Source organism: Lathyrus oleraceus, chromosome 7 (assembly GCF_024323335.1).
Source record: "Lathyrus oleraceus cultivar Zhongwan6 chromosome 7, CAAS_Psat_ZW6_1.0, whole genome shotgun sequence".
NCBI lineage: Eukaryota > Viridiplantae > Streptophyta > Magnoliopsida > Fabales > Fabaceae > Lathyrus > Lathyrus oleraceus.
The window spans coordinates 529,947,654-529,959,416 of NC_066585.1; the positions used below are offsets into that span (position 1 = coordinate 529,947,654).

Sequence of the window (11,763 nt, forward strand, 5' to 3'; positions counted from 1 at the left end):
TTAGTCTAAGTTTGACATTTGAAGACTCAAAATTGAATTTATTGATTCTATCTGAGTGAGCGCCAAGAAGGCACCGAAAGATTTTTCAAATAGCCCAAAGTAGTTTAAATAATTTTACGAGTTAGACACCTCCGCTACTACCGCTAATGATATCAAATTTTATTTTTTAATCGATATGATTCAAACTTGTATATATATTTTTGTTGTAATTTTCTTAATGAGCTAATTGTATTCTCTTTTCTTGAATTGCATTGTTCTTTTTCAAGCTAGAAATTTTAATCCATATTCCAATTTGAAGGAGGTGTTAGAGTTAATTATTTTTATCCATATTTCAATTTTAAGAGATATTATAAGAGATTAATAATATATTTTATTCTAATAATTAATGAGATATATTTTGAGATATTGTAGTGGGACAATCTTTAGAATTTTAGAGTTGAAGACATAAATAAGAGTTTAGGGTTTTTGAGAAACCTTTGGAGTTATCTAAGAGGGTAGGGGAATACTTCTAAAAATATTGGATTTGTGTGATTACTATATCTAAGAGGAATGAGGAATATTTGTAAAATATGGATTAATTATTATTTAAAAAGACAAATTTATAATTTTTGAAAATTTTAGGGACAAATATAAACATATGTGAAAAAAAATTAAATTATCTAAAAATATTCTTCCATCCAAATTAATATACTCTTATGAAAAAAAATCAAAGAACAAGCAGATGTTGTTTGATTAATAAAATTACAACGGCTGTATTAATATTTAAAAAGAATTTTTAAGTTGGGTAACACTTAAAATAATTATATAACATGTAAAGTTTTATAGTTAAAATAAATATATAAGATGTAAAGTTTTATAGTTAAAATAAATATAATCTTTGTAGATGTGTGGGGCCTGTGGTGTGAATGATGATTGATAAAGAACAAATAAAAATAATGATAAAGAACAAATAAAAATAATTGAGCTCAGATGTGCCATTTATCGCAACCGAAGTAGACGTTTGTGATGAAACCCATCACCACAATTGACACAAGAGTCATCACTGCTCGATATTGCACCAGCCGGGAATCGAACCCGGGTCTGTACCGTGGCAGGGTACTATTCTACCACTAGACCACTGGTGCTTTGGTGCTTGCTACGTAAACGTTTAGATACTACCCCATTGCTGATTGCTTCTTAATGGTAAGTAGTACATTTTATTCTGTATGAGAATTATGATACCATTGCAATGCCATTAACTTTCACTCTAACATCATTTTGTATGACTTTTTTGCTAAATAAAATTAGAGGGAGTATTTATTTAATTAATACAAAATATTTGTCAATTCAAATCAAATATTAAATGAGAATCAAATTCATCTATTCATTTTTATTTTTTATTTTGGAATGTGATACTAACTGCACTATATTCTATTTCATTCTATTAATTAAAATATTAATCCTATTTTATAACTAATTTATTTGATATTCATCATTATCAATGTACGATGCCATTTTCCTACGATACATGATGACATGACTTCTAGGACAACTTAAACTCTTGTATTTTGGTAGGTCTGGTGCTTTGAACTTAGGTGGAAGCACCACATTAGGAACTAGGCACAAGTCCTTAGCATCCATACCATAAGCAGAGAAATCTTCAATGACCCTAATCCTCTCATCTAGTAACCGATAATCTGCTTATCTGTTCTGATCTGATTAGAATATTTGTCCAATCGATTATAAATGCGCAAACTTAAGATCTAAGTTGTCTTGAAGGTGCCTTGATTCTGTATAACGACTAGATAACTTAAACTTCCTTTTTTAGAACCTACAAATGATTATTTTCATCTTCTAATCAATTAGAAATATGTGATAATCGATTAGATTGTCACAAAATGCTTTTATTCAAATTTCCTTTTTGAGCCAACCTCAGTCCTATAAATAGAGATTCCATTTCTCATATCAAATCATCCAGAATCATATTTTGACACTTTCATCTCTCTCTCTCTCTCTCTCTCTCTCTCTCTCTCTCTCTCTCTCTCTCTCTCTCTCTCTCTCTCTCTCTCCAGACATTTCTTTAAATTTATCTCACTATGTTTTTAGCCTAAGTTCTTTTGTGAAATAATTCCTTTTATGAGTGAAATTATTTTTGTAATTCTGGAATGGGTAGAATTGTAAAATTCACCAAGGGAACCTTTTGTGTATACCTCGGTTGAATATTGTCCAACTAGGGATTTATTTAGGTTAAAGTTAAACCCGTAAAAACTTTTATTTGGGATTGGATATTCCAATCCTAATTTAGCTTAGAGATCAGCCTGTACAAAATCTCATAAGTTCTTGGTCAACCCGATGTTAAAACCCAAATAGGTTGAAGCTTAGCCTGATATTAAAAGCTTCATAGGTATGAGATCAACCCGATGTTAAAATCTCTCAGGTTTTTGGTTAACCCATGTAAAACCAAGGTATTGAGATCAAAGGTTTTGGAACATGAAGACTAACCGCTCCAAGGTCCTTGTTTGTGGAAAGAAGACTAACTGCTTCAATCCACTGTTTGGGAAGGGAAATTGGCTCCTTCACTCTCAAGCTTATTCTCAAGGGGAAGATATTAGCACCCCTCACGCCCGTTGTACTCAACGGGAACCTTTTAGTTCTAATTTGCGATTTGAGTGTTAGCATGTGTTGTTTGTTTTCTTCGGGTTATAAATATATTGAAAAGAGATGGATGGAAACCTCAGAAGGGGGGAAAATGGAGGTTTTTTTAGTGTGCTCGCCAAGATCTCGCAATCTTGTGCCTACGTATCCTTATGGTGCAATAAGGAAGTCAGAGCATTCGTAGTTCGTGGAACTACAGTTGGTTGGTGTTTTTTAATGAACAACTGTTTAAATCGCATCCTAAAGGCTAAACGTTGGCTTGTCTACTCTCGGCGGAGGCTTAAGCATTAGTTTGTTGTGCGCATCAGAAAGGATTAAATAGTGTTCTTTTTTATAAGAGTTTTGATCACACGGAGGTGACAAGTTGAATTAATGTGTTGGGTGTTTTGTTTGATTGGTTATGATCGCACGAGGGTGAGAAAAGGTAGGTTTGATGTGTTGAGATATTTTTGGTTGGATGACGATTACTCAGATAGTCGAGTAAGACAACTCGTATCCTAATAACCGAGAAAATGTTAAGGAGTTTGAGTCTAAAATATTACCAAGAGTGTGGTGTCAAAACTAGGTTATTGTTGTGTTTGGGTTTGAGAATGAAGCAAAAAGCTTGGAAGAGGGTGGCTATGGTTGTTGTGGTAGGAAAATGGAAAAGAAGGAAGGTGTATGTTTATATGGTGATGGTGAATGATTATGTAAGTGAAGGTTACAAGTTTGCTACTGTTTTTGTTGTGTGGAGATTGTGGATTTTTACATGGTGGTTGGGTTGTTCAAAGAAGAAAAGAGGGTTTGGGTGAGTTAGGGTTTAGGTTGAAAAGAGGGAGCTTGAAATGTGATTTGGACAGAGGTTTTGTGGCTTTCAAGCTTGAAAAATGAGTGGGGATAGTGCTCTATTTATAGGGGAAGCAAAGGGGTTGAAGTGGGTGAACCAAAAGGTCCTCTGTGTAAAAAACAGAGCTATTTCTGTTGTCTGCGCAGGTGTAATCGGTTACCCTGATTAGGGTAATCGGTTACACAGTCCCAAAATGGCCAAAAAATCAGTTTTTGGTATGGGTAATCGGTTACCCTGATTAGGGTAACCGGTTACCCAAATTATTATTATTTTTTTAAATAATGAATGTATGCATGTGCAGTAGGGTCATGAATCAGATAAAAATTGTATCGGGGTAGGGACAAAATTGGGGTATGACAATTGGCTACATGTTTGTCGTGTGTCCTACTATGTGCGGTTGCTTCTGAACACTTTAACCCCTCTTGTCAAATCTTGAGATGTCTTAATATTACACTCTTTGGACTTGAAAATGTCATAAGTCCTTAACCCTTAAAAATATCGACTTTGACATTATGTCAATGCACTGTTATGTGATCTTTCAAGATTCTGAACATGTCTTAAATAGAGGGTGATCCTAATCTTGTGGATCAATTCCAGAGACTCCTCTAAACTGTTCTCGGCTTCGACTTCTCTTAAAGGTTAATCAAATTTCCCCATCGATATAGTCAGTATGTCGAAGCTTTTGGTTTAAGCTTTAGACACTTTAGTAATATCAACATAGCTATGACCACCAATTTGTTGACTTTTCTCTTAGCTAAAATTTTTGGGATAACACTGGTTAAAAGCTCTCAAAGTATTAGTGGAAACTCTCAAGATCAATTCTTTGGGAGAGGACTATGTCCTTTTGTTTTGACATAACCTCTATAATTCTGGATGTCCTTCTTTTCCCTTAAACTCTTTAAATACGCAATTTATTTTCTGACTTTTATTTTTTCCGCTGCTAAGTTTTTCAAAATATGTTTAACTCTGATTTTATTTCACAAAAGATTCTAAAAACAAGTTTTTCCAATCCACACAATTTACCCTCATCTTGTGTGTGAAGTCGCAAGTCCAACACAGTCCTGGTGAAATGTCTTATACTGATGTGAGAAAAAGGTGAATGCTATGTTGAACGCAGTTAGCCAAGAGGATAGAAGGAAGATATTTGGTGAGAGGGGGAACTTTCATGCTCTCTTTTTTACACGTGTGATTGTGCTTTGAAGATAGTATGGTTAAAATAAGCAAGTTAAACATGTTTTATAGCCTTGCAGATGCTCAAGGTATTCGACTGTTGTGAATATCAGAAGGAATCAAATGTGCAGAGGCTACTCTGATAGTGGAGGAATCAACCCAACCTCAAGTTTCGACCAAGAAGGCCAGAGAGGAGGAACAACAGTCTCCTCGGATTGAGTCTTCTTCAAAATGAACTCGTGTTATTGAGGATGATGCTTCCGTGGAGGTGACTCCTTTTATAAAAATATATGACATCTTTTCTTCCTGGCCGCACTCTTGATGAGGCTGGTGCTATTGTTTCGACGTCAGATTTATCATTCGTCCAGAGTCTCCCTAAGGGGGATAAGATGGAACTGGATTCTTAACATGTTCAAGGTTGATACCATTTTCTCTCTCGTCTCTGTCGGACAAGGTGATATCTTGGTCCAAGATTATCCCTCCCAGTAATGTGATACTTGGAAAGGGAAGGCCAGAACTTTTACTAGAGGTTGACTCTTCAAGATTTCTTATAGATGTTGAATCTACGAATGTATTATTCGTTGAGATTTAATTCTCCTTTGTTCTTTCGAATTTTTCACTAGATGGTACTTCATATTCTCTTATTGATGAAATTCCTCTATTTGATGTTGAATCTTCTAAGGATTGTTCTACTATCGAGACTACTATTTCGAAGGAGATTATCGGAGTTCATTTTTCTTTTTCACGGGATTTATTTGATGAGATTGCTAGAGATGCTTCTCATTCAGTTTCTTAATGATCTCTTCCTTGTTGTTTTTTTTAATTGTAAACATTCTCATCTCTAAATTTAAGGATTGGATAATTTTTCTGATTTTAATACTTAAGTCTTAGATATTTATTAGTAACAAAGGTTCTAACATTATTTCCAAAATTTCTAAAGGTTGCAAGGAATTTATGAAGGAATTATTTATCTTCTTCGCCTTGTGTGTTCATTCTCTCTTGTTTGATACTTGGAGAAACATCATAGATCATTTCAAGAGCGTCACACATTTCCTTGGCAAAATTACGGTTAAGGACATAGAAAATTTGATTTTCATCTAAAGACACGACCGAGAAACTTTTAGTTTAAAAAACAATTTCAAACTTTCTCTTTTCTTCTTCGATTAAAAAATAACTGATTTATCTACTACTTCACCATTAACATGGTGAGTAGGGATAAACAAATCTTGATATAGTTTCTCACAACTCAAGATCAAAAATTTGAATGAATGTTTTAAATCTAGCTTTTCACAATTCAAACCTATCACCATTGAACGACATGCGTGTGTTTAGAAAATTCCTTTTGTTAAAAACAATGTTGAAAATCATCTTCCTCATGAGACAGTTAGTCTTTAAACAAGAGTTAGACTTTGATGTCACTTGTTGAACATGTGACTCCATAAACAATATGGGGTTGAATTGTGTAGGTTTGAATATCATTGATTTAAACAAAATCATTTTCAAAATAAGAGTTTGGAAATATTTTAACAAAAACGTTTGAATATAGCAGCGAAAATTCTAAGTAAAGAAATTTAGTGGAATATAAAAGATATAAGGGAGGAGAGAACAAAACAAAAAAAATTATAGAGGTTCGGTCTAATGAAGTGACATACTTCTCTTCCCAAGAACTTATCTTGAGAGTATCCGGTTTTCTTGAGAACTTTTCACTATTACGGAAAACACCTATCACAACGGTTTGAAAAGAGATACTACCATGTTGAACCAACCGTTGTGAGGTAAGTTTGATTGTATGCACGATGTTTTCCACCACAGTCGTATGACCGTGATTATAAGCTATGTAACGTGCGTTCTCCCATAATGGTTAGTTTAAACAACCGTTGTGATATTCTCCAATGCATAATATTTAACAACAGTTGGTATAAACAACTATTGTGATATATACAATGAATTTTATTATAAATTATGTGGAATGCTTACTTCGCCAATGCTCACTAAACATATAACCTTTCAATCTAATCTAGAATATTATAATATGACAAATTAAGTTATATTAGAAAAACAAGTTCATGTTAAATGCTTGACAAGAGTTCTTCAACTCCTTATACGTGTCTTGATCTTTAACAGTTAGAACTTTGTTTAATAATTGTAGATCTTCAACCGCTCCTTCCTTCATCTCTAGTCCATTTTGCAAAATATTATTTACTTTGCAAACAAAGTTATAGGTGGAGAGATGAGAGGTTGAAGATGTACAATCATTAAATAAAGTTCTAACAGTTAAAGAACAATATGTAGATAACAAATTAAAGAATTTTTGTCAAGAATTGATCGTGTACTTGTTTTCTAATATAACTTTATCTATCATATTATGATTTTCTAATGCAATGTGAAAAGTTATATATTCGGTAAGGGATTGGAAAAACACTCAAACCACATAATATAAAATAAACTCGTTTTTTAAACAAATATTAACAACAACATTCATCAATAATATTCATCAACAACAAACCAGAAACAACATACACGAAGAATGTTTCAGAAACTTACATGTCCCATAATGGTATCCACGATGAAATAAGGATGAAGTTGAAGTTAGAGCTGCAACTTGTGTCTATTTTGGATGGATGTCACTCTGGATCTTTCATACAAGTTTGCACCGCTTACTTTAGTTGCATCCTCGTTATTGAAAAAAGCATCCCTACCTACAAGTCAAAAAAAGCAGAAAGTTAAAATATAATGAAATAAGTTATTGAAACATAAACAATAATAGATAAACAGATTTTGTAACATAAACTATATTGAAGACAAACCTGTAAAGTAGCCATTTGCTAAGATTTGATAAAACAAAGGAGTACTTTGAAGAAGACGAGTTGGCTGGATACGATTGGGGTTTCCATATGAGAGAGGTGGGTGAGAGAGATGTTTAGGGTTTTGTTTTGAGAGAGACGGGTGAAAGAGGTGTTAGGGTTTTATTTTGAGAGAGACGACTGTAGTGTACTGAAGCGAGAGATAATTTTGCTTATATATAAATAGGTAACATATTTTACCACGGTTGAAAACATGAACTATGATGAAATAATTGAAACTTATACCATGGTTGATTATAATATTCGTGGTGATATAAAAGGTCAAACCCATTATGTCAGGATAAATGGAAAATTGTTGGAGTTGGTATTTGTACAATTTCACTCCAAGTACCTTTCACTATGATTGTTACCTATGATTGTTGTGAAATGTCCTTTAGGAAATACAAAAAAAATGCCCCAAAAAGAACCACGGTTACTCTCTAAGCCTAATAGAGATTTTGCACCGGCTAATCTCAAACAAGATGGAGTTTTGAGTTGCCTATCCTCTAAACTGAACCGAGGTTTTATACAGGTTGACCATGAATCGAACCGATATTTTTACTGTGGTATAAGCTTTTAATTAGGGTGAACTCAGAAATCGAGTGACCTTTTATACCATGTTAATATCGAATCAGTAGATCCTTTGACCGAGTTGAACTCAAGAACGGGTGTGAATATCTTTCACTGGTTGATTTTCACAAACTCGAAAAAGAGCTTTTCTTTAATGGCAGAGCTCACTTACCAAACAAAAATTATATTAATCCCCCCAAAACAAACAAGAGATTTTAAAATGGTTTATCTCCTGACCAAAATGATCACTTCCTAAGGAAGAAGGATTTACTCAAGCGAAAAATGTACTCTTGGTAAATATACAATTAAGCCCTCACCCAAAATACAATTTCTCACTAAACTCAAGAATGCTCTCAAAGAAATATGACTAAAATACGTGAGAAAAGTATAAATAATTTAGAGAGATTATGAGAGAAATGAAAAGTGAGGTTTTATCACCTTTTCTAGATGATTTGAAATGATTGAGGAGCTCTCTATTTTCGGAACAAAAAATAGTGTAATTTTAGAAATAATGTACATACCAATTAAATGATCTAATCTATTAGTTAATCAACTAGGCAATGCAAAGGAAAATCTCATACTTTAACCCATAAAGACAAATGAGTATGAAATCTTAATCGAAGGGATTTAGATATTGATAACATGAAATTATATCATATTTTAGGACTTAATTCAATTAAATTATATTATTATTTATTTCAATTTACTGCATTTTATTAGATATTACACGGTATTTCCTTTCTATTTGTCTCAGGTGTCTTATTTGAAGCACAAGTAAAAAAGGAAGAAAAGGAGGTGCAAAAAGGAATGAAAAGAAACAAATAGCAAAAGCCAAGCCCAACCCAAAGAAGACACAGGCGTCGTGCCTGTGACGACCGCCACGGATGCTGTGACGAACGTCACGCTGCATACACTTATGTGACGAGCGTCACACATGGTGTGACGGACGTCACACCATCCCCCTACAATTCTGCCTTCAGAGACGTTGAGTCCTATATACACGCTGAATCCTATTTCCACGGCGATGCATCCGTTACGTGAAGACTCCTTGACGCGGACTGCTTTGAAAACCGTTACGGAAAGCATCAATATAAATAGCAACTTTGCAAACCCTACAGAGGTTCCAGGCTTCCACGTTCCCACGCTTTTTTCCAGATTTCGGCATTTTCCAATTTTCTTTTCTTCAGCAGTTTAAGCATACCTTTTACATACCGCTTTTGCAAATTTTTATTGTTTTCTCTTGCAATTTTATTTTCTTTTCTTCTCTAGCACTTAATTAGTTTTTCACATAATAGTTTCTACACCGGAAACTATTGTGTACTTTTTCACCGGATCTAACCTTACGTTAGAATCTAGTTTTTTTTATTCCTTCGTTTTAATTTGTTGGTTAATTGAAGAATTCAAGAATATATCCTACCGGCTTGTGGTGGAGTGTTCAAGACTACTGTTTAATTCAGGTTCTTTAATTATTGTTTAATGCTTTGTTTTATTATTCATTTATATTATTTGCTTGAGATGAGTCTGTTTATGCACGATAATTATTTAAGTTCGTTTAGCATGTCTGGCTAATTCGTCTAGATATCGGTATGTAGAGTAAGCGGAATAAGGGATCAAAACTAAGTCGGTTTAATTAAATTTAAAATTAAAATCACTCTTTTTACGGTCTCAGTTTACAGGTTTAATAACAAAGTTTTTATACGAGAGTAAAGGACATAAAGAGGTTAAAATCAATAGAGCGAAAGTTTGAGGTTTTAACTGGACAGTGTAAATTGGATATTAATTCTAGATCAGGGCGAGAGCAATTTTTAGAGTTAATTAAATTCTAATCTTTTCCAAAAATTATTTTTAAAGATTGAATGTGAGGACGAGAGTTAAGCATTCGAATTTAATTGTATAACCTAAATCAACAGAGCGAGAGTTTGAGATAAGGGTGTTTAAACGGTTAGTGTTTTCTTAAAAAGAGTTTCTACGGATTCTATTGTTTTCAAAAAGTGGTTTTTGACTTAACTATAAGTGACAGCTACGTTAACATAAAATCATGGTTTATTCAACAGAGCGAGAGTTTGAGATAAAACTTTTAATCAATAAAGTCAACTGAAAAGATTTGTTTTAAAACCAAGGGACCGACAAAGAATTGATTCCCTAATTACGACGAACTGCATACCGATATCCGCTTTATTAATATTTAATTTAGATTCTATTTTTAGTTTTAGCTTTTCCCCAAACAATCAAACATTATCCACCTTAGCTTTACGAAGTAACCTTAGATAACGGTATATCGATTCATAAGTCCCTGTGGGATCGATATCTTTTAAAACTACGCGATAGAACTGTGCACTTGCAGTTTGTACCCCAAATTCGACTCATAAAGTCGCGATCAAGTTTTTGGCGCCGTTGCCGGGGACTTTTGTTTAGTCGATATCGTAACTCTTCCGTTACGCTGTAGAGACTAAGGTTTCTTTTTCTTTTCTTTCTTTCGTTGATTTGTATGCCACATACTCTCTCACAAGGCGAGCCGTTCTACTTAAGAATCAACGATATCGAACTATATCTCTGAGTCTTACGACGAATTCGGGAATATCGTGCTGCAAACAATCTCCCTCCTGTCGAACTTCCTGATTTCAAAAATATTTTCCCTTCGATACCCGAGATGGCAGAACCAGATCGTGCTCTTAGAGATTACGCCGCTCCATCGCAAGATGATCCGCATTCAAGTATTGCTCCGCCAGCAATCGAAGCAAACAACTTCGAACTCAAAAGTTCGTTGTTGCAGGCAGTGCAACATAACCAATTCTCTGGAAATCCTACCGAGGATCCTAACCTTCATTTATCCGTATTTGTCCAATACTCTGATACTGTTAAAGCTAATGGTGTCACTTCAGAGGCAATTCGACTTCGTCTTTTTCCTTTCTCACTAAGAGATAGCGCTAGAAGATGGCTTCAATCTCTCCCCTCTAACTCTGTCACCACATGGAACGAGTTGAAGAAAGTGTTTCTTGCCCGATATTTTCCGCCAAGCAAAACAGCTATGTTAAGAGCCCAGATAAATGGATTTAAACAGAAAGTTAACGAGTCTCTTTTCGAAGCATGGGAAAGATACAAAGACATGATGAGACTTTGCCCACACCATGGTTTAGAAGACTGGTTAGTAATTCACACCTTCTATAATGGTCTCTTGTACAACACAAGGTTAACAATAGACGCCGCTACAGGTGGTGCACTAATGAACAAACCTTATGCTGATGCTTACCAGCTCATCGAAAGCATGGCCCAAAACCACTATCAGTGAGGAACCGAACGAACAATGGTGGAAAAACCTCAAACGAAAACCGGCATGTACGAGATAAGTAACCTTGATCATGTTAATGCAAAAGTGGATGCTCTGGTCCAGAAAATTGAAAGTTTAAGTGTATCACCTCCAACCGCCGTGGTTGCTATAACTCAGAATTGCGAGGTCTGCGGAATCCAAGGTCACACTCCTACGGATTGTCAACTCTTGACAGGAATCCAAGCAGAGCAAGTGAACTATGCTCAAGGAAGCCCCTATTCGCATACCTATAACTCAAATTGGAAGAACCATCCAAATTTTTCATATAAGAGTAATAATGCTTTGTACGCACCTGGACAATCTCCAAATCAAGCCCCAGCTATACCTCCGGGATATCAAAAACCGAACCCATCTACACATAATAATAACACCCCTAGGAAATCCAACTTGGA

General features: G+C 34.6%; 3 non-coding genes across 3 annotated transcripts; all 3 read right to left on the reverse strand.

Annotated features, from left to right (window-relative positions):
• Window positions 1-961: 961 nt before the first annotated feature.
• On the reverse strand, window positions 962-1,048 carry LOC127109632 (small nucleolar RNA snoR114). Its single transcript, XR_007796903.1, has one exon. It is a non-coding gene; the product is annotated as a small nucleolar RNA snoR114 (small nucleolar RNA).
• Window positions 1,049-1,053: 5 nt separating this feature from the next.
• TRNAG-GCC (transfer RNA glycine (anticodon GCC)) lies at window positions 1,054-1,124 on the reverse strand. The gene has a single exon. It is a non-coding gene; the product is annotated as a tRNA-Gly (tRNA).
• A 9,947-nt stretch (window positions 1,125-11,071) lies between these two features.
• Window positions 11,072-11,178, reverse strand: LOC127109996 (small nucleolar RNA R71). Its single transcript, XR_007797236.1, has one exon. It is a non-coding gene; the product is annotated as a small nucleolar RNA R71 (small nucleolar RNA).
• Between the last annotated feature and the right edge of the window lie 585 nt (window positions 11,179-11,763).